Source organism: Hyperoodon ampullatus (assembly GCF_949752795.1).
Source record: "Hyperoodon ampullatus genome assembly, chromosome: 14".
Lineage (NCBI taxonomy): Eukaryota > Metazoa > Chordata > Mammalia > Artiodactyla > Ziphiidae > Hyperoodon > Hyperoodon ampullatus.
In genome coordinates this window covers 1,446,655-1,469,124 of record NC_136927.1, presented here as the reverse complement: position 1 = coordinate 1,469,124, position 22,470 = coordinate 1,446,655, and the positions used below count along the sequence as shown (strand labels likewise).

The following is a 22,470-nucleotide window of genomic DNA, read 5'->3' as shown; positions in this document are numbered from 1 at the left end:
CAGGAGCCAGGCAGCCCCCAGGCCGTGGGTCAGCCCTACCCATCTCGCACCCAGAGCTTTCCCCGCACGGACAGACCGGCAGAGATCCTGGTCCCGCCGTCTGGAATCTTTGCCTGCCCCCCGGGGCCCCGCGAGGCGCTGGCCTGAGGCGGAGGGGACTGGGGTCCACACAGACCTGAGGCCCTGCCCCTCACAGCCTCCTCCAGCACATCCCTGCCTGCTGGGCCCTGAGGACGGGCAGAGCCGGGTCCGTCCCAAGGTCGTCCAGTTGTCAGGGGACAGAGGCTCAGGCTGAGGCCCCCCGTGGCCCCGCTGCCTGCCCTGGAAGGGGCCGGGCGTGCAGGCTCCCTTGAGCGTCCCCGGGTCCCCTTATTCAGGCGGGCCCTGCCGGGGGCACGTGGACACAGGCCACCTCTGCTGCCTCTGGACGTGGGCGTGAGCCTCCAGCCACCTGCTCCTTCCTTTTGAAGCGGCTGGGAACGAGCAGAGCACGTGTTTGCGGGCCTGCCCTCACCACGCAGGGAGCAGACCCCTTCCGCCATCCTGGCTTACAGGGCCCCGCACCCCGTGGGCCCCGCCCTGGCACCAGGCACTGGGACAAACCCCTGCCCTCAGCGTCCTGCCTGCTGGACACAGGCCACCAGCCTCCTGAGCTCCCGGGGCAGGGTGGGAGGACCGAGATGGTCAGCCCCATGGAGGTGACGTCAGGAGGAAGGGAAACTGGGGGGCGGTGGAGGCGTCAGGGGCCTCCCGGGTGTCTTCGGCCCTGACCCGTGCCTCCCTGGAGAGAGTCGCCCGGTCCCCGTGGGCAGGGCAGGAGAACGGCACAGCCAAGGCCGGGACCAGGCAGAAGCTGGAGCCGTAGTGCAGGCGACCACGCGGCCTGGCCCAGGTGCCTGGCGCAGGGCTGGGGCCGGAGCAGGTCAGCAGGAGGGGAGCCTCGGAGCTGCCGTAGCGACAGCTCTTGGCTAGAGGTGGGAGGTCGCAGGGGCTCAGAGGAGCAGGGACGCCTCACGGCCCCCGGGCTCCCCTCGGCAGGTGCTGACCTGGATCCCGCCCCCCACGCGAGTCCTAGCGGCCGCACGTCGCTGGGGCTCCTCCTTGTCCGGGGACGCCTGGCCTCCACCCAGCGCTCACAGCCGCAGGCTGGGACTTGGAGGCTGGCGTTATGCTTTCTTCCTCTTTCTGCATGGCAGAGAGTTGGGACAGCGGCTCCTTGGGGCGAGCTGAGAGCAGAGGGCCTATGATGGGGGCACTGTGGCCCCGGCCTCTCGGTGGCTGAGCGTGGCCGACCAGCCGTGTCCGGGCAGCGAGCAGGTGGCAGGCAGCCCCTCGTGGACCTGGCACAGGGACTGGCCCCTGAGGCCGGTTCCTTGGCAGGTGGCTTCCTGGAAGCTTCATCCACAGGCTGGGGCCTTCGTATCGGGAGAGGGGCTGGTCCAAAGCTGGGACCCCCCTCGCTGAGGCTGGGCAGGGAGGTCCTTCCCCCTCTCCATTCTGCCGTCTGTCCCAAGACCTGGGCGTAGAGTCCGTGGTTTGACGGAGGGCAGGCATTGGGAGCAGTGACTGATGCAGTGACCCCCCCAACCCTGTCTGTGCACGAGCGCCAAGATGACCCCGGGAAGGAGGCGGGAGGAGGCTGGCTCCGCAGGCACCGTGTCCCCACAAGGACTTCGGCCCCAGCGGCTCAGACCTGTTGGACCCCAAGCCAGCGGGAGGCCTGGCCCTGGCTGCTCTGACCCCCAGGCCACTCCCTGGGGTGCTCTGGGATCTGGTGGCATCTTGTAATTGAATACAGTTCACCTGTGATGGGGCCGAGGAGCAGGCAGGTGAGATGCAGGTGTGGGTGACTTCCGGGCTTCCCGGGGCTGGGTGCTGGCTGGGCTCCCAGCCCCACGCTGCCCCTGGTGGGCACTGAGGCAGGGGCTTGGGTCTGGGGGGGGGGGGTGGGCTCCAGCAGGCAGGCAGGCGAGTGGGGCAGGCGGCCCTCCCCTGCCCGGCAGCTGCTGGCAGGTCCGTTCGCTGAAGAGGGCCATGTCCCTCAGCTCTCCCCCTGGCCCACCAGCCCCACCCCAGGGTGGAGACGGCCAGCAGAGTCAAGCCAACCCTGGGCTTAAACCCCAGCAGCCCCTCGGCTGAGGGCCCTGGTCTCCCCGGAGGTGCTCGTGAGGGGCCAGGCTTGCAGTGCCAGTGGCCGACGGCCTCGGGCCAGCTCCTGGGCCGGGAGGCCGGCGGGTGTTGTTTGGCTGTAGCCCTGCCTGCGTCAGGCCTGGGATGCGGTCTCGCCCAGCCTCCCCACCCTCCGTGGTTCACCTCCGTGTTCATAGAACAATCAGGCCTCCAGGTGCTCAGACTTACCTGGTCTCCCCTTCACCTTACGGACGAGGAGGCAGACCTCCCGGGAGGGCAGTGACCCCGGTCACTCCACGCCGAGGGCCCAGGAACTCGAGTTGGAGTGTCTGTTCTGAGTTGTCTGAGGGACAGGGAAAGCGGGCTTTGCTTTGTCTTCTTTTGATTTTGAAGCGGAAGCGCTGGCCCTCAGGGCCCTCGGCCTCTGCCTCCTCATCCATCCGTAGACCTGACCTGACTGTGACCCGGGTCGTGCAGGGTCCCTTCCCACCCAGCTCAGCCCAGGAGCCAGCCTGGGTGCCATCCCCTCCTGGGCTGCAGTGAGCACGGCACAGTTAGCCTCCAGGCCCCCAGCCGGTGAGGAGCTGGACAGCGGCCCCCAGACTCAGAAAGCCTAGGGACTCCCAGAAAGGCTGCCCCGGGAAGGAGGGCTGATAACCCGGTTGTCTTGATGTGGTTTTCCCATTGCCCAGATGGCATGGTTCACGGACCAAACCTCTGCTCTGACCTGGGGCCCGTCACAGGCTGCTTAGGGACCGTGTCCCCTTCAACAGGCCTGGTAGGAGGGTGCGGGGCCTTGCAGTGGCCCAGCTCTGGTCTCTGCACCGCCGGCCAGTGCCACTGTGCGGTCAGCCGGGGCCTGGCTCAGAGAGGACGGCGAGCCAGCCCCGCCAGGAAGTGGGGGGCTGACGGGTTGCGCCGGGGGCCCGGCCGGGCAGACGGCGTCTTTTCTCCTTGGCTTTCTCCCCTGACAGGCGGTCGGGACCGTTCACGGGCTCCTGTCTGAAGGAGCCGACGTGTGGGGCCTCCAGGCTCTGCTGTAACAATGAGCTCGACATAGACGCTGTAATTTGAACTTGCCTGTCTTGGCTCTGCTGAATTTCAAGTGCGTTCAACTCAAAACGCGTGCTGGCTTGAGAGCCTCTCGAATAATCTGGCTGGGCGGGCGTTGCAGTGTCTCAGGATGTTGGAGGGGCCACACAGAGTGCTCTGGCCGCGTCCCATCTGCCCGGACACACCTGTCTACTGGGAGGAGGGTGAGAGCCAGGGCTCAGCTTTATCTGGAGGGCCCCCCAGCAGAGCTGCCGCAGCCCGTGTTTGCCGGGCCCTTCTGTGGAGGGGGGGGTGGGCTTGGGGGGGTTGTCTGGAGTTAGGTCTGGGAGCCGGGGGGATCCCAGGGCACGGCCCTCAGCACAGGGCAAGGAGAGGCTGGCAACATCGGGATGAAAGTTGACAAAGACAGATAAAGAACCGGGCAACGGGCTTCCCTGGTGGCGCAGTGGTTAAGAATCCACCTGCCAATGCAGGAGACACAGGTTCCAGCCCTGGTCCAGGAAGATCCCACGTGCCACGGAGCAACTAAGCCCGCGTGCCGCAAGTACTAAGCCTGCGCTCTAGAGCCCACGAGCCACAACTACTGAGCCTGCGTGCCACAACTACTGAAGCCTGCGAGCCTAGAGCCTGTGCTCCGCAACAAGAGAAGCCACCGCGATGAGAAGCCCGCGCACCGCAACAAAGAGTAGACCCGCTTGCCGCAACTAGAGAAAGCCCGCACGCAGCAATGAAGACCCAACGCAGCCAAAAATAGATAAATAAATTTATCAAAAAAGAAAAGAATCAGCCAACTTGGCGTAGAGGGAGTGCTGTGTTCGGGCTCACTGGAGGCGGTCGGGAGGAGGCTGACCAGGGTTGGACTACATGACAGCGTCTCCCCAAGAAAATGAACCGTTTCCTTCCTGTGTCCCTGGGCCCATGGCAGTGTGAGGCAGCACAGTGCAGTGGAAGAGCTGGTTTCAATTCCATCATCTCGTGCAAAGGCCCTGTGGTCCAGGAGGCCTGGGCAGCCTCAGGACTGAAGCAAGGCCCTGGGGCTGAACCCCAGGGGTTGCAGAGGAGCCTGGTCTAAGGGAAGGCTGGTGAGGGCTGCGGCCTGGAAGCTTCGGCAGCATTGGCTCTTTGTCCCAAGAGCGGTGCAAACTCATTCGGGAGTTTTTAAGAAAAGGGAGTCGAGGGCTTGATTGGACGTTTGGAAGTGAATGTGGGGAGGTGGTGAGTGGAGCCCGCAGTCCGCGAGCCTTGCCCTGGCCCTGCGGTTGCAGCGGCAAACCCTCTTCCAGACGGTCCTAGTGGGGGCGGGGAGGGCGGTGCACATGGGGAGGGCGTCGCGCAAGCATGAGGAGCTGTCAGACCCCAAGGGCCCTGGGCAGGCCTGGGGCCCACATCGCCCTCCTCACTGCCCCCACTTACCTGGCAGCCAGACACAGGCTCACAGGTATGTGCGGCTTCCTAGTTATGAAAGCAGCTGTAGAAGATCCGTCAGGCTCAAGAGTACAGGGAACGCCATCGGCCTCATGCATGGGTCCTGGGCAGAGGTCACAGGCCCCTCGCCTTCTCAGAAGTGCCGTGGCCGTGGGGGAGGAAGATGTGGGCTTTTCCAAGGTAAGACCACGTGACGGACACTGCCATGTGGGTCAGCTTGGGCCGCCATAGACCACACCACAGACCGGCGGCTCGGACGGCAGTCTGGAGCCTGGACGTCCGAGACCGGTGCCGTCGGGTCATTCCAGGCTCGCAGATGGCCACCTTCTCTGTGTGTCCTCACGTGGATTCCTTGTGCACGCGCTGGGCGGTGGCGGGGGTGGGGGGCAGAGAGCCCTCTGTGTCTCCTCTTCTTGTAAGGACGCCAGTCCTCTTGGATCAGGGCCCCACCCTGATGGCCTCATTTTACCTTCGTTGCCTCATTAAGGGCCCTGTCTCCAGATACAGTCACTTGGCTGGGGGGGCCCTCAACACGTGAATTTGGAGGAGTGCGGTTCAGCCCGCAACTGTATGCAACACCTCCCTTGTTTCGTCAGTGTGTATTCGACGGTCATGCAAGTCAGTACACATCTGTAAAGCTGGTGACTTTGATTCTCTAGGCCTAGAGAGATTGGAGCCTGAAGAGGAGACCCACCGCCCCGTGGGGGAGGGGTGGCAAAGGTCAGCCCGGTGTTTGCTGGGCCTGGGCCTCTCCTAGGGCTTTAGTGACCCCCTCAAACCAGAGACCTCTCAGCAGCAGGGGCCCCCACCCAGGAACTCCCCCTAGCCCCGCCCCAGAGAGCCGGTTGCCTCCTTGTCCTCGAAGATGACCACCAGGGGGCTTTGCCCGAATCCTTCACACGCACCAGACCCTCGGCCAGTTCCTGCGCTCCCCTTGCATCCCCCCCGCCCGCCCCCACCCCACCGTCAGCCCATTGCCCCGCCCATTCGCTCCAGGCGCCAGGCCTCACCTCGTCCCCACCCACACCCCCGCCTCACCCAGAACTTGGCTCAAGACACCCTCAGACCAGCTCCTTCCCCAGGCCCAGGGCAGTCATCCTTCCCTGGTCACAGGGACACCTGATTCGGAGCCATCAGCCTGGAGAGGGCCTGCCAGCTCACAGGCACCTCTGCCAGCCTGTAAGGACCCCAGGGCTGGCGCCATCCGCTGCTAGACTGGACCCCGGTCCCGAGGCCCTAGAGAGTCACTGGGTGCCGTTATTCCAGCTCATGGAGCCACCAAGACCCCAGCGCAGGACCACCTGCTCTTCCCTGGGGCTGGGCCTCTGCATCCGAGCCGAAGCCCGAGGGCCCGGGCCAGGCGCAGGCAGGAGCACTGCCGGGAGACAGAGCCTTCGCTTGTCTCGCCGTGGCTGTCCTCGGTGTGGATGCCGAGTCTCCAGGGCAGCCAGTCCTGATGAGCTGTGCAAACTTCATTAGTTCACGTCAAAGTTTGTGGAAGGTGTCTCTCCGGGAGCCTGTATGAACAGCCTCTGGTTGCCAGGAGGAGCGGCCTCCTCGGCAAGGTGACCACGTTGACACGGAACAGCCTCTTCTTCAGCCTCTCAGCTCCTCCTGCGTCGTAAAGAGACCCCTCCTCCTGGCCGGCCCCTCCTCCAGTGCGCTGCTGTTGTAAATAATATTAAAGCATTTTTTTCCAAGGAGACCAAAGGGAGCGTGGGGCTGGAGTGGGGGAGGTGTCCTGAGACCGGGCACGGTACAGGCGCCGCGGAGCTGGGGGCCGGGCCAGCCTCTGCTGTCCGTCTTGGGGGCACAGCTGTGGTACAGGGGACAGGACGCCGTGCGGGGCCCGGGGGGAGCCCCCTCGGGGAGCTAGGGTCTCAGAGGGCCTCCGGGGGGTCTGGGTGCGGGCTGCCCCCCTAGGGCAGTGTGCTCTGACTCTGACCCCTGATGGAGGTCTGGGCCCGCCAGCTCTGCAGCGGGAGAGTGTCCTGTTCGCTGTCATGCTCGCGTGCTGCCCCACGTGCAAGCCGGGGTCAGGAGGCACGCGTGCCAGGTCCAGGGTGGGGGCCGAGGTGGAGTGGGCTCCCCTGGCCAGCCCTGCCCCTCAGGCCAGCCCAGTCACGGCTCTCCCCTCCGGCTTCACTGAGACACGGGGACGGCTCCATCCCCCCAGCCACGTGGAGCCTCGGCCTTGGGCCCCCGGTTGGCGGATGGAAGGCGGTCCTGCCCGTGGGAGGGGCGGCGACAGGACTCCTGGTCGGGCTCTGGTGGCTTCTCTCTTCCACAAGGTCCCTCTTGTGACCATCGGTGCGAGGCGCACAGAGCACCCACCAAAGACGGGTGGAGACCCCCCGGCAGAGTGGCCATGGGGCTGAGCCTCGGCACGCACCCGCGTCCTACGGACACGGCGGGGCCCCAGGGGCTCGGAGAAGGGAGGTGACCAGCTGCGACTCGTAACTCACCTGTGAACCGGAGCCCCGGGGTTCGAGGGGTGAGGCACCTGGACCGGGTGCTGATCCCCCGGGCAGTGGGGCTGGCGCACACCCAGCTTCCCCAGGGCCAGGGCCGTGTTGGGGGCTGGGCTTCCCCTTACGCTGGGGGAGGGGGTTTGGTTTCAGGGTCAGAAATTCTTAGATAAAGACAGATGTTTAAAATCCCCAGGGTCGGCACGGGTCTGGGACAGGTTTACAGCTGAGGGAAGAAGCTTTTGAGGAGGGTTTGGGCGGGTGGACGGGGGCTGATCTCCCGAGGAGAGTGTCCCAGGCCGGAGTTGACAAACTTTGTGTGTGAGGGACCAGCTTGTGAGTATTCTCAGCTTTGCAGGCCATGTCACCTCTGTCGCAGCTGTTCCGCTCTGCCCAGGTCACGCACGGGCAGCGGAGGGCGGCGTGGACCCGAGGATCGCGACCACGTGCCTGTGATGCTTCCTTTACAGAACAGCCGGCGGGTTTGGCCTATGAACCATAGTTTCGCTGACCCTGTTCTAGGAAAGCGGGGTCTGCTTGCCGATGACCACGGCAGCTTCCCAACTTAGGGAGTCATTTCGCGTGTGTCTGTGACAGATTCAGGTGCACCGGGCTGAGCCGTGCGGTCCCTGCAACCCCTGCCCCTCATCCTGAGGGGTCTCTCCTCTACTGGACGAGTGAGAAAAGCGGGTCCCCTGCTGTGGTCTGACCCTCCAGAGCCCTTCCTGGGGCTCCAGCCCCTACACCTGGCCTGTCCCCCTCTGCAGCAGCCACGCGGAGGCCAGGGTTGGGACTCGGCTCAGCGTGGTCTCCGGCTGGCCTCACCTTTGTTGCTCCCGGTGGGCTCTGTGGCCCCGTGACTGGATTTTAACTGGCTCCCCAGCCCCTCTTCCTTCCTCCCTCCTCTGCTGACACCCACCTGGCGACGACGGGCCAGGCTGGCCGGGCTCTGGGTGCCTTAACTCCTGTCCCGCCACCCTTTCCCCGCAGTGGGCTGGGGAGGGTAGAGCCCCTGGTCGTGCATCTGCCGGGGCTGGCGTGGCCGTGGTGTCTGGCTCTGGGTCCCCGCCCCTGCCAGCGGACGGGCCTCGGGCTCAGCCCACCCCAGACGTGGACGAGGACTCGATGCCCCTGTTTTGTCTCTGTTGAATTCATTTTCATAGTTGCTCTATTTATAGCAAGGAGTGTTTGTTTTCACGTTACGGTGGTGACATAAAGCTTCTTTTCAGGCTAAGTCTATGTAAGTCGATAAAGATGGTTGATTTAAAGAAAAACATTAAGTAAATGGCAGAGCTGGCAGGCGGCATCCACAGATGCCTGCCACTTAGAAACCTGCCGTGGGCTCACTCGTTCGCTCCCCAGCAAGGCCTGCGACGTGGCACGACTCCTTTGTCACAGATGAGGTTTCCCACGTTTGGAAAGGCGAGCCAGCTCACAGCTAGTGGCAGCCAAGCCAGGGTGGCTCCACGGGCTGTCCCACGGCAGGTGCAGGGCCACAGGGGGCGGCACACGCGGACTCTGACTCTGGGGCTGGGGGCCCCACTGAACTCCCCAGGACAGTGAGGCGGGCAGGAGCCGGGACAGGCCCGGGGAGGTGGTGGTCAGCCCGAGGCCGCCATGGCCTCTGGAACTGAAAAGAGGAAGCTCCTCTGCGTCATCTCCTTATACGCAGCACGAAGCCTGTGCTCGCTCTCGGGGCTGGGCCCAGTGGACCCTGTGGACCGGGGGCCAGGGCGAGTCCAGGCTGGTCTCGGGAGGGCCGGGCAGGACGCTTGCAAACCAGGCACCGCCACATGCATCTCCTGCAGCCTCAGCTCCTCCCACACGCTCCCGTCCACCCCGCTTGATGCTCCCCGGCCACCAGGCTGCTCCTGGACGCGCCGAGTGCACTGCCTCAGGACCCTTGTACGTGCCCTCGTCCTTCCCTGGTCCCTGAGTGCCTCGTCCAGGGCTCTGCTCAGAGGCCGCCTCGTGCACAGGCCTGTCGTGACCGTCCTGTTCAGGGCCTCCCCTGCTTCGTTTTTTGGCTGTTGTATCACGTACCTGTTTATTTTCTGTCTACACCACTGGAATACAGACGCTCGACAAGAGCAGTAACTGTCCAGTTTGTTTCCAGTTGTGTCCTCAGCACCCAGGACAGAGCAGTGCCTGACCCATAACAGGCACTCAGTCGGTCCTGGGTGGGTGGACAGTGGACAGATGGACGATGCAGAAGGAAGCGATGGGCTGTCTGCAGGCCCTGCGAAACTCACTGGAGGAACAGACGCTGGGGTGGGCCTTGAAGGCCGGGGAGGGTCTCGGGGGAGGAAGGCTCCACAGGCAGAGGACCCAGCACAGGGAGGTCTGAGCCGGGGAAGCACGACATTCCCAGGGGTGCGGTGGCCACAGTGTAGGCGTGGCATTGCTGTCAGTGTCTCTGGCCTGTGTCCAAGGCAGGTGGAACTGCAGGGGAGTGGGTCTCGCCTACTGCGATGGACCCGCTGTCAAGTGTGTGCCTGGCTGGCCGAGCGCTAGACTCTCTGTGTGCGTTTCTCATCTGTCCACCCAGCAAGCTCTGAGGTGGACCGTCCCTGTTCCACACGAGGGGACAGAGACTCAGAAGCATTGGCTGCCCAAGGGGGCTTGGGGCCATGCTGCCGGCCTCAGAGAACATGTCACCCTCCGTCCCCACTCACACGGCAGTGCCCTGATCTCATACGTCACCTCCCAGAGGTGACACCTGGGCCAGCAGCCGTTGGCACATGCTAGCCTGCATCTTCTGAATCGCAGTGCATGGGTCGTGAGGAGTTTCTAGAACCTGAGAATGCCAGCGCTCAGACCCGCCCAGAGCCGCTCTAAGCCAGCAGGTGGGTAAACCCACGCCCCCTTGAGGCTGGCGCCCACACAGCTCCAGAGCGGCGGGAAGGGGCGTGCGGGTGTGGCCAGGGGTGTAGCCGCCTGCCCTGCTGTGCGGGCATCCGGCCTCCCGCACCCTCAGGAGCCTGGGATCTGGGAGGGACACTGCGGAGACTGGTCCCTGTGGCCACTCCCACCCCCTCCCCACTCAGCGTGAGATGCCACAGTCCCGATGCCAGCCTGCCAGCTCTGGCACCCAGGGGCCTGGTGCGTGTGCTCTGGGACCCCCGCCATTAATGATGGGAGCTCCAGCAATGATTTCCCCAGTCCTCAGCCTAACCCCATGGTGAGGAAAATCAAGTTGAAATTAAATTTCAAATGTTAAACCAACCAATTTAAAAAAGGCAATCACATAGAAACATGCATTTTCAAAACACTGTTGTTTGTTCTGTCATGATTAATGTAAGCAGGGAAGGAGGTTTGGGCTCTGCAGGGCAGCCGGGTCCAGCGCCGACACTGCGCCCATGACTCGCCCCAGCCTCTGGCAGGTGCAGGGCAGGAGGAGGAGCCCGGCCCCAGAGCCTATCTCTGAGCCCAGACCTGCAGGTCCCGGACCCCACCTGTGTTTCTGGCCGGGAGCCTGCGAGGGTGCCGAGTTAGCACTTCTGACCGGGTGCCAGTGTCCTGGGACAGGGCGTCCCCTAACCCAACCCAGCCCCAAGGTGAGGCCCGGCCTGGTCCCCCTGGATGCACCCTCTCTCTCCAGTGCGTCCTTCCCACTCTTCCTCCTGGTTTGGCCTCCCTCTCCTTTCTCTCCCTGGCAGCCTGACCTGTCTGCACTTTAGATCAGCGCAGTAGCCCACCTGGGGAGCCTGGTTAAGAGGCCACGTTTGTGCAGGACAGGCTGTGTCTACTGGTCAGGGGCCAGTGAGGAAACAGAGTGGTTCAGCCAGTAGTACCCAAAGCCATCCACAGATTCAGTGAGATCCCTATCCGATTACCCATGGTATTTTTCACAGAGCTAGAACAAAAAAATCCTAAAAATTATATGAAACCATAAAAAGCCCAGAGTTGCCAAAGCAGTCCTGAGGAAAAAGAACAAAGCTGGAGACATAACCCTCCCAGACTTCAGACAATACTACAAAGTTACATTAATCAAAACAGCACGGTATTGGCACAAAAACAGACATGTGGATCAATGGAAAAGAAATAAACCCACTCACCTACGGTCAATTAATCTACGACAAAGGAGGCAAGAATATACAATGCACAAAAGACAGTTCCTTCAGCAAGTGGTGTTGGGAAAGTTGGACAGCTGAATGTAAATCAATGAAATTAGAACACACCATACACAAAAATAAACTCAAAATGACTTAAAGACTTAAATATAAGATATGACAACATAAAACTCCTAGAACACAGGCAAAACGTTCTCTGGCATAAATCGTATTAATGTTTTTTTAGATCATTTTCCCAGGTCAGTAGAAATAAAACCAGAAATAAATAAATGGGACCTAATCAAACTTACAAGCTTTTGCACAGCAACGGAAACCATAAACAAAATAAAAAGACGACATACAGACTGGGAGAAAATATTTGCAAATGATGTGACTGACAAGGCCTTACTTTCCAAAATATGCAAACAGCTCATGCAACTCAATAACAAAAAAACAAACAACCCAATCGAAAAATGGATGGAAGACCTAAATAGACATTTCTCCAAACAAGACATACAGATGGCCAACAGGTACAACAGGAAAAGATTTTCAGCATCACTAATTATTAGAGAAATGCAAACCAAAACTACGATGAAGTATCACCTCACACCGGTCTGAATGGCCATCATCGAAAAGTCAACAAATGATACACGCTGGAGAGGGTGTGGAGAGATGGGAACCCTCCTACACTGTCGGTGGGAATGTAAGTTGGTATAGCCACTATGGAAAACAGTATGGAGGTTCCTTAAAAAACTAAAAATAGAGCTACCATATGATCCAGCAGTCCCACTCCTGGGCATATATCGGGACAAAACCATAATTCGAAAAGATACGTGCACCCCAACGTTCACTGTAGCACTATTTACAATAGCCAAGACATCGAAGCACCCTAAATGTCCATGGACAGATGAATGGATAAAGAAGGTGTGGTACATACATACAATGGAATACCACGCAGCCGTAAAAAAGAATGCAATAATGCCATTTGCGGCAACATGGATGGACCTAGAGATTATCGTACTAAGTGAAACAAGTTAAAAAGAGAAAGACAAATATCGTATATCACTTATATGTGAAATCTAAAATATACAAATGAACTTATTTACAAAACAGAAACAGACTCACAGATGCATGGACAAAGAAAACAAACTTAAGGTTACCAAAGGGGAAAGAGGGGTAGGTGAGGGATAAATCAGGAGTTTGGGATGAGCAGATACAAACTACTGTATGTAAAAGAAACAACAAGGTCCTACTGTAGAGCACAGGGAACTATATTCAACATCCTGTGATAAACCAGAATGGAAAAGAATATGAAAAAGAATATATGTACGTGTAACTGAATCATTTTGCTGTACACCAGAAACCAACACATTGTAAATCGACTATACTTCAATAAAAAATTTTTAAAATAAACTAAAAAAAAAAAAGAATGGTTCATCCACCTCCAGAAGCATCGCCAGGCACTCAGGGCATAGTGCCGCCTGCAAGGGCCGGGTAGCAAGCTGTCCTTCCCCCGTCACCTTGCCTGGGATGGAGACTCAGAGCCACGCAGACAGAGCCCCTGGCACAAGCTGATGCTGGAGAGGTCATCCTTGCGGGGACCTTGTTGGAGAGAAGGGAGTCCTCAGGGCGTCCTCGAGTCTGGCAGCCCCGGCCCCTTTGCCCAGACAGGCACCCGGAGCTGTCTGCAGCGGGGGCTCCTACAGGCACTCGGGAGGTGCTTGTTGGAAACGCATGGGCCCCATGGGGGTGACCGGCTGGTGTGAGGAGAGGCTGGAGGCAGGGGTCAGGACACCTGAGCGACTGGTCCGCTGGCTGCCCTGGGGGAGGATGCTGGGGGCGGGGCATGGCCCATCCCTGCCCAGACCGATCATCCTAGATCTCGGACGCCAGGCCTGACATGGCAGGAGGCACCACATCCTCCTGCCCACGGAGTGAGGAGGTGGCCCTCAGCCCATCAGCCAAGCCCTGAAGGTGTCCCGCAGGCGCAGGGGGAGGCTGGGTCTCCCTCTCGTACCCCACTCCGACTGCCCCAGGCCCCCGGCCGTGGCAGGTGCACTAGCCCTTCTCTGACAGGTGGCTGGCGACGCTGCTCGTGGGAGATTGATTCTCCTTGGTGAGTTCCATCCTGGTGGTGCCGACGGTCTCCTGGGAGAACGCCAGACCCTCCAAGGAGGGACTGCGGCAGGCAGGGGGTGGGCTGCAGCCAGAGGCCGCTGGGGCTCCTTCCAACCGTCCTGGTCCCGGGCTGCCTGTCCTGGGACGTCTCAGGGTCACGGTGCACATGCAAACCCGACGGGTTTCGGGGCCTGCCCGGCGGCTGTGCCGTCAGGCAGCAGTCCGTGTCTCCGTCCCCCGAACTCCTGCCACATGCCCCCTGCTAATCCTGAGGGGGCCCCATGCCCAGAATGGAAGACCTCAGTGAACGTTTGTCCGGTGGATCCTGGCCACCGTCGTGCCCATCACCAGGCCTCTCCCCACCCTCCGTCCCCTGAATCCAAGGGCTGCCCACGGGCACACACGTGAACCGTGAGGGGTCTGCCTGCCTCTGGGGGCACTACTTCCAGGCGGCTGGGACCCGCGTGCTCAGAGCCCCAGCTCCGCTCCTGCTGCCTCCGAGTCCCCCAAGGGCCTCGCGCAGGGGTTGGGCTGGGAGTGGCCTCGCGCAGGGGTCGGGCTGGGAGTGGCCTCGCGCAGGGGTCGGGCTGGGAGTGGCCCCGCCACAGACGCCGAGTGATTTAGCGACGTGATTACTTCCTCACGCCACGCGATACCTCGCAGAGCTTCTTATTAGATTTTCTCCCTTTCCTTCCAAATGCTCTTTGGAAATAAACACCTGAGGCTGTTATACTTTATATCTCTCAGTTTAATTAGCTTTTAAATCACATAATGTCACCAGGCCGCTCTCAGATGTCAGCTGTCTGGGCCAGCATGGAGGACCTGGGTACCGCCCCACGTGTCTGCCCCTGCGAGGCCCTCGCAGCCGTGACTGGGGGCCCGTGGGCCTGCACCTCTCAGACGGGACACGGGCTCCATGAGCAGCCTTATCCGTGTTGGCCTGAGGTCCAGGCTCTGCTGCGATGGCCACGTGCCCCGCCCCGGTGCCTGGCAGCAACAACAGCGGCCTGGAAATCCGGGGGTGGGTCGGAGCCCCCAGGAGCCTTGGAACGGGGCGCGAGGCCCAGGGAAGGCCACTCAGATGAGACCAGTGGGTGTCGTGTTAGGACAGACCCTGTGCCAGGTCGCTTGGGAAATTAGCTTCCCCTGTAAGGTCACCCACTCTGATGCAAAATTAAGCGGTATTTTCCTAATCGAGCGTGGCTGTTCCTTCTTGGAGGGGAGGTGGCCCCCGTCCAGCATTTCGTGGTTCATCGTGGAGTCAGCTGCTCCCCGTGTGCGCCTCATGGGAAGCCCTGTGCATCCGAGGGCGGCCCAGGTCGCCTTCCCCACCAGGTGGGAGGCGGGAGCCCCCCGACCTACCCGTCCTCTCGCGTCTGTCCTCGGTCCCCCTTTAGGCCCAGGTTGGGGGTCTTCTCAGGGTCCTGCCCGAGGAGCTGCCCCCAGTTCTCAGCTGTGGGACCAGCTCAGCACAGCCCGCGCAGCCCCTCCCCGGGTGGCCGTCCAGGTCCCGGACGCACTTAGATGCGTAAATACACGAGTCAGCGTGGCTTCCCCTCCTGTGCGGGGTCACGCCACCAACTGCAGGGGCGTCTGAGCAGGGCAGACGTGGGCCTGCGTGGGGTGTGAGCCTGCGTGTGTGCACGGGCACACAGGCGTGGGTCTACCACACACGCTCACACACAGTTGTGACACGACGGAGAAAACGGCGTGTTGACGTAATTGTGAGTGTTGGATGTTTCCGTCGTCACATTTTCCTAGGGTGACACGTCGTCCGTACAGAGTGAGGGTTGTTTTGTATACCACAGTCAGTGTGAGCTGTTGGCTGTCCCCCTGAGGCCTGGGCCGGTGTCCTGCGGGTGGCCTGACTTGAGCCACGGGGACGTGGCATCCCCCAGGGACGTGGACAGCAAGGTCACCACCAAGGCTCTGGCCTTGTCCTCGCTTGAGCCAGAATCACGTGGAATCCCGACCGTGTCCCCAAGTGGGCCCAGCCCTCATGCTCTCCTGCCTCCAGAGCTCAGGCCCAGCCTGTGACGCGCAGGAGGGCCGGCGACACCGCCCGAGCCTTCCCTCGCCTGGTCTCCCAGCCCCAGTGGGCCCGAGCCCAAGGAGACCTCTCTCCGCCGTGAGACGGGCCACGGTGGAAGTGCGGCGTGGGTGGCCACCCTCGGCCTCGCAGGAGCAGCTGGCAGCGTGGGGCTGGGGCCTTGGGGCGGGTGTCCTGCCGGTGGCCGTGGAGCCTGTGAGCCCAGGGTTTCCAGGGTTCAAAGGAGCTGGAAACAACCAGTATTTATGCTAAATTCCCTGAATTTGAAGCAGTGGCTCACATTTGTAAACAACACTGTGCATCAAGGAAAGCACATGGGGTGAGGTTCGGCCCACGAGCCACGTGCGGGCGTGCAGACCACCCAGGGCGCCCCCACCACTGGCGGGCGGGGCTGATGATCAGGCGTCGACCACCCGCTCTCTGCACCAGGCTGGGCCGGACCCTGACCCTTGACACGCGCTGGGCCGCAGCCGGCGTGAGAAAGGCGAGTGCAGAGGGCACGACGGTAACGTTCACCTGCTCACGCGGGCGAAGGTGGCGGGTCGTGTGTGGAGCATCCGGCAGAGGGCCGGCCGCAGAGCCCCTCCTTCAGAGGCCCGTCGCTGTCCGGCCCCTCCCCCGCTCACGGTGAGCAGCTTCCCCGCGGTGACTGAAAACCCAGCGTCGCCCCTGCTGCGCTCAGAAAGGCCGGTCGGTGTCTGGTTAAACTGCTGCTCCCTGGGGAGGCCGATCGGCCCGGCAGTTGGGAGACGGACAGCTACATGGGGGACTGAAAGCGAGAGTCCCGGGGACCTCAGCCTGCCCCAGCGGGGACCCCAGCCTGCCCCAGCGGGGACCCAGAGCCTGGCGCTGACCCCAGGCGAGGGGTGGGAGCTGAGGATTTGTGCGTCACGACAGGCCCCGGGCCCGCAGCAGGGGTCCCGTGTGGCCCCCCTCTCCATCGCTGTCACGCGAGGTTCTCGGGGGTCTGTCCTGGGAGCAGATTCTGAGGCTGCGCCGTCCTGCCCGTGGGCGGGGACGGGCTCCACGCGCCCAGGACTCAGTGTCAGAGTCCGGACCCCTCCGGTGTGCTTTGTGCGGGGCGGCCACTCGCCACGTAGGGTCAGAGAGTCTGATGCCTGGGGCTCTCCGAACCTTCCTCAGGGACCAGCTCTGCAGGGCCCCCTAAACCGCCGCGCCCTCTGGTCGCTACCGCGCAGGCTCTGCGGTTGCTGCCCACCGACACCAGCACATGAGGATGTGTCCTGTGTCCTGAGAGGGAGTTGGTGCTTACTCGACAGAAAAGGCCGGCGAAGTTGGGAAAGAAACGCGGTCTTTGCACACCCCAAAGAGAGCAATTTCCCTTTCCCAGGTCAGATGCGAATGTTACAGTCCTTTAAAAAATCGTTTCCAAGATTAAATCACAGGAAGATACCTGCAAGAAGTGAGGAGATTATTTGTATTCCATTCCTGGGTCCAGGGAGCAAATCAACTGCAGAACATGTTTTGAAATTTCTTTTTTTAAATGAATGTGGTCAATGAAAATGCAGAGCTATCAGCAGGACATGAACTCTCCTATTGCAAGATGAAGAAAATCCCGTAATACAATTCAAGCCCCATGAAACAGGTCTGAAAGCAAAGAGCACCCTCGTGCAGGGTGAGGTGCTGATGGAACGGAAGATGCACTTCACACGTTCTGCACACGCAAATTGCATCAGTTGGAGCATTTTGTGCAGAGAATGAAGCGCTTCCTCCCTTTTGCTCTCATTGTCTGCAGTGGGGGCGGGGCAGGGGGTCCACGGGTGAATGCAGGTGCACACACAGCATCTCCTGCCTGAGGCCTGAGGCCGGACGGGGCCTGGGGGAGCGCAAGCCCTTTGCTTCCAGCTGCTTCTTTGGGGGGAGCCCTCGGTTCAGACGACTCCCCAGATCCTGGCGGTCACTTGCTGGTGTTCATCCTGGGCCCGACACCCTGTGGGTCGCAGCTGCGGGTGGGCACCTGGGTGCCAGTGACTCGTCCGATGGGCGCCCTCGGGGGTGGGCCTCCCTTGGTGGCTTTGGCGTCGTCCATCCTGGCAGTGAGATGCCGTCCAGCCAGGGCAGAGGGTGCCCCCGCCCCTTCTGTGCTCTGATCTGCCTGGAAGTCACGAGCCTCGTGGAGCTGGAGGGCAGGGCAGCGTGAGAAGCTGTCCCCTGGTGACTGCACGTGCCGCCTGGCACAAGCACGGAGCCCCTGGGAGAGGACCCGCCCGACGCGACAGGGCGGGGTGCCTGGACCGGGTGCAGGCACGGAGGTGGAGAGGGGAGGTCTCGGGCCTTGGCGTATGCTGGAGGGGAGACGGCTCAGCACCCACATGGCTCGCCAGGGCAGCGGCCTTTTCTCCGAGGAGGCCAGTCCTGACCAAACCTGCTGCCTCAGAAACGAGTCTGCGCCCCGAGTCTCCACACCCGCCTTTTGTTTTGACTCCATATTAGCAAAAGAGCCCAGTGGGAACCATGCACTTCAGCAATGAGATGTTTTAATTGCATCTTAAAATAGAATTGCAATAAAGAACATAAAACTGAGACTAACCAACTGTATCTCAGGGAGCCCCCAGCACGGTCAGAGGCGGGCAGGCTAATAACGTCTGCCCACTCACTGAGCCACAGCCCTCAGAAGGGCACTGGGGACCACGGCCCGCCTGGCTGCCCTGGACCCTTTTGCACATCCAGCCGTGCCATGCAGGGCGGGCGCTGCCAGGGTCTTGAAAACAAGAGGTGGGGGTGGGATCCTGCTGGGCTGATTTATCGTCCGTCAAAGAATCTCTGGGTTCTACCAGGAAGAGAGGGGAGACCCCCTTCTTGTCGGGCTGGCTGTCCAGGGGTGTGGGCGGCTAGCGGGCAGCCGCGCCCTGGCTGCAGTGGACCTCAAGCTGTTACTAGAGGCTCCTGCACGGTCCTGATGGAACGACCAGGTCCACGCTTCCAGCCGCCCTGCCACCTGGGGCTCCCGGGAGCCTGCATTTGCTCCAGGAGCACGGTGACTGCAAGCCCGGTACCATCCAACCACCCCTGCAGACCTGAGCCCAGCCTCCAGCTTAGGGGCCAAACAAACTCATTCTGGCGCCCAAGTCAGCTTCCATACTGAGGGGAGGGCAGAGGTGGCCACGGCCTTGTAACCCGCACACACCGTGCCCCGCCCTCCAGGCTGGCGAATCTGCTCCTCCGCATGGCAAGCAGGGGAAGACGGGGCGTCAGGGGTCTGCGGCTGCGGCGGTGGATGCCCAGTAAGTGTCTGAGGACTGGCCGAGGGGCCGTGTGGGCAAGGGAGCCCCGAGGAGGGGGGAGGCAGGGCTGTCCTGGGGCAGAGGCTGGGCACCCCACGAGTGCGGAGCCTCAGGATCCTTGGGGGGAACGTCTACCTCTGGTTCCTGTCCTGCTTCGAGCACCAGTGTGATTTAGCTCCAGAGTGGAGAGCAGAGCCAGGCCCTGAGCGGGGAAGGCTGGGGCTGGAATCCCGGACGAATCCACCTCCAGCCTCCCGGGCTGGAGCCTCAGGGCCGCGGGGCCACAGCTACACGGAAGCCCAGGGCTCAGGTGGGAAGGGCTGAAATCTGTCGCCGCTTCCTCTCATTTAATTACCGGTGTGGCAGTTGCAGAGTTGAAATGGAGCTTAAAAAGCCTTTGTGAGTAATTAGTGTCAAAAACACAAGATCTACAAAGCTGTAAACTCACAGCTTGGTGATGTTACCAAGTAGTAATTAAAAAGGAAAAAAGAAAATTCCGTTCCAAGATCAGATCTTCAGCCAAAGATGAAAAACAAATCAGTGTGCCCATGATCCGGTGCTGGGGGGTGAGGGGCGGTTGGCACAGGCTAGCGGCACACATGCGCGGTCTGGGGCCCCTGGACATCACCGGGCGCACCTGCGGCCCCCAGCAGGGACGGCAGACCCGACGCGGACCGAGCAGGCTCCCGCAGACCGAGCAGGCTCTGACGGGGACCGAGCAGACTCCCTGCCCGAAACGAGGGGGCCGCAGCGGGTGTGCCCGAGACTGCCGCTCCTGACTGCCAGGCCTGGGTCCCGCCGTCCGTGTACCCGTGTCCAGCAGTAGCAGCAAAGGGAGGCAACTTGGGTGAAAGAGGAGACAACCCCACTCCCGCCCAAGCCGCTCCGTCGCTGGAGGGAGACCCGTGGCTGCTAGGTCATCGTATTGGACGTTTGTACTGAAGGCGCTTGTGCAGCCCAGCGTGAAGACCGGAGAGCGTCGCCCAAGCGTCACGGTCGTGCAGAGGTGTCGGGGAGGCTCGAGCCGGGCTCACGGGGGCAGCACGGGTTCGTGGCTGGGAGAGGGGAGGCCACGTCCAGCAGCAGGACTGGAGGGGGGTGTGGGCAGAGGCCGGGTGGCGGGCACCTTTGTGCCACCCCTCCCTGCACTGCCATCCTGAAGTCACAGTCCTGGCCTCCAGTTTTGTTCTTCAAAGTTTGGGGAGCTCTAGGTTCTCGGCACTTCCATATTAATTTTAGACCCAGCGTGTCAAGTCCTACACTGGAAGCCTGCTAAGGTTTGATTAAGGTTACGTTGAAGCTATAGATCACCTGGGGAGAATTGCCTTCTTGACAATATTGCGTTTTCCAACCTGTGAACAGTTTCTCTCTCCATACTGTCTTCTCGTTTCCAGGGCACAGGTGTCTCACGTCTTTTGTCCAGTTTATCCCTAAGTTTTTCATGTTTTTGATGCAATCATGAATTGTTTTTTAATTTCTTTTTGTTGCTAGTATATAAAAACAGTTCTTTTTTGTAAAATTGACCTTTTTTTTTTTTTTTTTTTTTTGCCGTACCCGGGCCTCTCACTGTTGTGCTCTCTCCTGTTGTGGAGCACAGGCTCCGGACGCGCAGGCTTAGCGGCCATGGCTCACGGGCCCAGCCACTCCACGGCACGTGGGATCTTCCCGGACCAGGGCACGAACCCGTGTCCCCTGCATTGGCAGGCGGACTCTCAACCACTGCGCCACCAGGGAAGCCCTGTAAAATTGACCTTTTATTTTGCAACCTTGCTGACCTCACATATTAGTTCTAGTAGCTTTTTAATGTATTCTATTGTATTTTCTACAGAGACAGTGATGTTATCTGTAACAACAGTTGTGCTTCTACCTATCCAAACTGGAGGGTTTTATTTATTTTTCTTGCCTTATTTCCCTAGCTAGAACCTCCAGAACAGTGTTGAGTAGAAGTGGTGAGAGTGAACATTCTTGTCCCAAGTTCAACCTGAAGGGACTCATTCATTCTGAAGCCACAGAGTGTGCTGTCAGCTGTGTGTTGGTCAGAGATGTCCTTTATCAGGCTGAGGAAGTTCTGGTCTAATCCTCATCTGCTGAGGAATTTTTTGAGGTATGCATGTTGGGTTTGGTCAAGTCCTTTCTCTGCATCTATTGAGATATTGTGGTTTTTCTTCTTTACTTTGTTTATATGTTGAATTACTTTTTCTAATGGTAAACCAGCGTTGCATTCCTGGGATAGAACCCACTTGTATTACCTTTTTTGTATGTTATTGGACATGCATTTGCTTACTGTTTTGTTTAGAATTTTTGCATCTCTACTCCTGAGGATTATTGGACTGTATTTGTTTTCCTTGTACTGTTATTGTCTGATCGTGGCATCATGGTGATGCTTGTCTCATAGAATGAGTTGGAGAGCATTCCTCCTCTTCCATTTTCCTAAACAATTTATGTAGAGTTGGTATTTATTTATTCCTTAAACGTTTGATAGAATTCACCAGGAAAACCATCCAGCCTTGGAGATTCCTCTGTGAGAAGGTTTTCACTGCAAACTCAATTCCTTTAATAGACGTAGGACTATTCAGGTTATCTCTTTCCTTTGTAGTGAACTTTGGTAGTTTTGGTGTCTTTCAAAGAATTTTTCCATTTTATTTAAGTTGTCGAGTTTATTGGCAAAAAGTTGTTCATAATGTTCCCTTACTATCCTTTTAACATCCATAGAATTCGTAATGCTTGTCACCTCTCTCATTCATGATACTAGTAATTTGTGTCTTCTTTTATACCTGATTAATCTGACCAGTTTATCAATTTTATTAATCTTCTGAAAAAAATCACTTTTGGTTTCATTTTTTTTCTAATGCTTTTCTATTTTCTATTTCAGTGATTTCTGCTTTGATCTTTATTTCCTTTCTTCTGCTTACTTTGGGTCTACTTTGCCCTTTTTATTTTAGTTTCTTATTTATGTATTTATTTATTTAATTTTGGCCGCAGCATGTGTGATCTTAGTTCCCTGACCAGGGATTGAACCCATGCCCCCTGCAGCAGAAGCATGGAGCCCTAACCACTGGACCTCCTGGGAAGTCCTCAAGGTCAAAGCTAAAGTCTTGATTTGACTCCTGTCTTCTTTTCTAACGTAGACACCTAGTGCTATAAAATTTCCCCCAATCTCTGTTTTACCAGGATTCCACAAATTCTGATATTTTATTTTTATCGTCATTCGGTTTAAAAGTGCGAATTTCCCTTTTGATTTTTTCCTTGACCCATAGGTTACTTAGAAGTATATTATTAAGTTTCCATATATTTTGAAAATTTCCAGGTAGCCTTCTGTTATTACTTAATGATTTAATTTCATTGTGGTCAGAGAACATAGTTTGTATGAAATAAATCCTTTTAAATTTACTGAAATTTGTTTTAAAGTCCAGAATGTTGTCTATCTAAGTAGATATACTCGGAAATAATTTGTATTCTGGAGTATGCTATAAATGTGGGGTCAAGTTTTTTTATAGTATTGTGAAATCTTCTATATCTTTGCTCGTTTTCTATCTTTTCTATCAGTAGACAGAGAGATATTGAAATCTCTGACTATAATTATAGATTTGTCTATTCCTTCTTGCATTTCTGTTGGTCTTTATTTTGTGTATAAATTAATCCCTTTATTGTTTTGAAATGACCTTTTTCCCTGATGATATTCTTTGCTCTGAAATCTAATTTGTTTGGTATTAACATGGTCGCTGCAGCTTTTGGCTTCTGTTAGTGTGGTATATCTTTTTCATATTTTTACTTTTTTATGAGCCTCATATAATTGAGCCTTGCAAGTCTTTCCAGTCTGACAATCTCTGCCTTTTTACTGGTGTCTTTAGACTATTTACATTTAAGTTGGTTACTGCTCTGATGAGCTTTATGCCCACATCTCATTATTTGTTTTCAGTTGGTCCTAT

General features: G+C 58.6%; 1 protein-coding gene across 1 annotated transcript in view; it reads left to right on the top strand.

The window, feature by feature from the left end:
* MAD1L1 (mitotic arrest deficient 1 like 1) overlaps positions 1 to 22,470 on the top strand; it is a 320,736-nt gene that overhangs the window by 289,294 nt on the left and 8,972 nt on the right. The gene's annotated exons all lie outside the window — the stretch shown is intronic.